General features: G+C 47.7%; 1 protein-coding gene across 1 annotated transcript in view; it reads right to left on the reverse strand.

Annotated features, from left to right (window-relative positions):
- ASH1L (ASH1 like histone lysine methyltransferase) overlaps positions 1-3,325 on the reverse strand; it is a 178,780-nt gene that overhangs the window by 48,728 nt on the left and 126,727 nt on the right. The window lies entirely within an intron of this gene.

The following is a 3,325-nucleotide window of genomic DNA, read 5'->3' on the forward strand; positions in this document are numbered from 1 at the left end:
CTCCTCCATGGCCTTCCAGCCCGTCAGCTGCGGCCGCCAACGGATGGGGGGCCTTCCCACAGGGTTTTGACTTCCGCTTCCCCAACGACTGATGACGACGAGGGCATCTTCTCATGTGCTTACTGGCCACGTGTCCATCCCTCGTGGAGAAATATCTGCTCAAATAATTTTCCCGTTTAAAAAACTGCGTTGTTCGTTTTTTTACTATGGAGTCGCAACAGTTCCCCGCGTGTGTAGGCTTTTGGATACAAGTTTCTTAAACGATATGATTTGCAAGTATTTCTTCCGTCCTGTGCATGTTTTTTTCAATTTCTCAATCGTGTTTTCTGAAGTTTTAAATATTGACCAAGTTCAATTTGTCTTTTTGTTGTCGTTGTTGCTCAGGGTTTTGATGTTCGAGCTAAGAAATTATTGCCTAATCCAAGGTCATGAAGATTTACCCCTTATGTGTTCTTCAAGAGTTTTGTGGTTTTTAGCTGTTATATTTAGGTTGATGAGCCACCTTGAGTTAATGGTACGAGGTGAGAATCCAACTATCCTGTTATCACAGAACTGTCTACTGAAAACATCATGCCTGGGGCACCTGGGTGTCTTAGTTAAGTGTCCAACTCTGGACTTTGGCTCAGGTCAAGATATCATGCTTGTGAGATGGAGGCCTGTATGCTCTGTGCTGGGCACGGAGCCTGCTTGGGATTCTTTCTCCCTCTGTCCCTCCTTGGCTTGTGTGCACGTGCTCTTTATGGGAGGGAGGGAGGAAAAGACCATGCTTCCCTCGTGGAACTGTCACGGAATTCTTGTGAAAAATCAATCGAGTACAGGGCCGCCTAGGGGGCTCAGTCGGTTAAGCGACCGACCTCGGCTCAGGTCATGGTCTCAAGATTTGTGGGTCTGAGCCCTGAGTCGGGCTCTGGGCTGACAGCTCGGAGCCTGGAGGCTGCTTCGGATTCTGTGTCTCCCTCCCCTGCTCGTGCTCTTGTTTTTCTCTTTCCCTTTCGAAAATAAACAAACAAACAAAAAGAAGCTAAAAAAACCCCCCAATTGACTATAAAACATTTTTAAAATTTATTTAATTATTTTAATGTTTATTTATTTTCAAGACAGAGAGAGTGTGAGTGGGGAAGGAACAGAGAGACGGAGACACAGAATCTGAAGCAGGCTCCAATGTGGGGCTCGATTTCATGAACCACGAGATCATGACCTGAGCCGAAGTTGGACGCTTAACCAACTGAGTCCCTCAGGCACCCCATCCTTAAACATTTGAAAATAAACACTATTTTCCATTTACTGATTCTGACTCCATCAGTGCTAAGATGCACTATTATTTTATTATATAACTACTTTTTATTCATATACCTAATACAGCAAAGGCAGAGATGAACCCAGGTGTGGCCAACTCAAAGTCAGGCTCTTTGTTGACATGATGCTGGAAATGACCTGTTCAGAACGACTGACTGACCCACCACCCTATCCTAATCATAAACACATTATCTGAACGACAAAATCACACTCTCCAGGGAAAACCATCTGTCATCCAACAGCCTGACCTCAGACCCTGTTTCACGGGATGAAAGATCCACGACACTTGGAAAGGTCCTTCCTTTATCTATCTACTCACTTCGCAGACCACTGAGCACAAATGAGTCTTAGTGAGACACTGAAGTGGGGACGTGGAGATGACATCCTTATTTAAATTAAAGGACTTCCCTCTGGACGTCTTAACCACTATTTGAGGCAGAATGTGAGAGAGACACTGGCCTGTCATTCCCCTATTCTCCTTGATGGACTGACACACCTTCATCCCCGGGACTTGTCAGAGCTTCCTTCTACGATTTAAGTTAGATCCCAGCCAGGACAAAACCAGTAAGACTAAAATGGTCATGTTTTATTTTTTTAAGGGGGGATCGGGGGACAGAGGGAATTCCAAGCAGGTTCCACACTCCTTGCGGAGTCTGATGCTGGTCTCGATCCCATGACCCTGAGATCATGACTGGAGCCAACGAGTCGGACGCTCAACGGACTGAGGCACCCAGGTGCCCCAAGTCATGTTTTCCTTTAATGGGACTTTTAAATTACTTCCTACTTTTAAGCCTATTTCTCATTACTGGATTCTAGGAAGAGCTAAATCTGTTGAGGATCCGTTTCCACAGCTATGACATAAGTAATAAAAACAAAATGCTCTTTCAGAAGAGCCTTGGCACTGATCCCAGAGATGCAGAGCGCACTCTTACCGTCACTCAGGTATGAGGATTAAACCCTGTAACTGTGCATTGCAGTTAAACTGTCCTGCAGCCACTCAGCACAGAACAATCCAGAAAACTGATCTTCACGGCACAATGTGTCCGCTTGCTGCTTTAAATACACTGCCAGTGCTGCGCCCGCGGGGGAGAAACGGGGTTGGAGCGTCATGGCAGAGAAGAGCCCCGCGGTCCCGCGGATCAAGGGTCTCAGGGTAAAGAGAACACACAGGGTCCACATGTACCAGGCTGCTCCTGTCACCTGCGTCAGGAGGCTGTCCTAATTTCTCCTCCTCTCCTTTCATTTGTATAGGTGTTTGCTAAACTTCTATTATGTACTAAGTGCTAGGAAATCAAAGGAGAAGAAAAGACAATCCTTTACCTGCAGCTTATAATCTAACAAGGGGGAGGTAACACACGAGTAAACAACTAGAGCAATCACGGGTCACAGAAAGAAATGCTGTGATACAGGATAAAGGGAGGGACCCTCTTTGGTGGGACAATCACAAAAACAATTTTAAAGAAAATGACATTTAAGTAGATGTTGACATTAGGCTCATCCTCAAAGGACGCAAAGAAATCAGCCAGGGGAAGAGTTGAGGGAAGAGATGTAGAGGCAGCGGGAATGGGAAGCAAAATGACACTTGTTCTAGGACGTGAAAAAAGAGCAGCAAGACAGAAGACGGGACGGGACGGGAGGGAAGGAGACAGAAGACGGGGGGCGGGGGAGAAGGGAGCGCAGACATGGGGAGGGTGGTCAGGGACCAGGTCGTTCTGAAAAGCCATAAAAAGTCATTCTTAAACGTTATAACATCATGTCTTTTTCTCCTGTGTGGAGAGTGAACTGGATGGAACACGGAGAGAAACACACGTGTCACACGGCTGCTACGCAGGGACGAGCCCTGGACCAGCGTGGAGCCCACCCGGGAGTGGGGATGGGGCCTGGACAGGAGTGTGGGCTCCCGCAAGGGCGGCGGTCACAGACCGCGAGGGGCCGGACTGGACGCGGCAGACACAACGGGAAGAACGCAGGAGGCCCACGGACCCCAATGCTGAACAAAATCCTGTCTCCACCCCCACCCCCCGCCAAA

This window comes from Crocuta crocuta, unplaced genomic scaffold (genome assembly GCF_008692635.1).
Source record: "Crocuta crocuta isolate KB4526 unplaced genomic scaffold, BGI_CrCroc_1.0 scaffold528, whole genome shotgun sequence".
In the NCBI taxonomy this organism is placed as follows: Eukaryota; Metazoa; Chordata; class Mammalia; order Carnivora; family Hyaenidae; genus Crocuta; species Crocuta crocuta.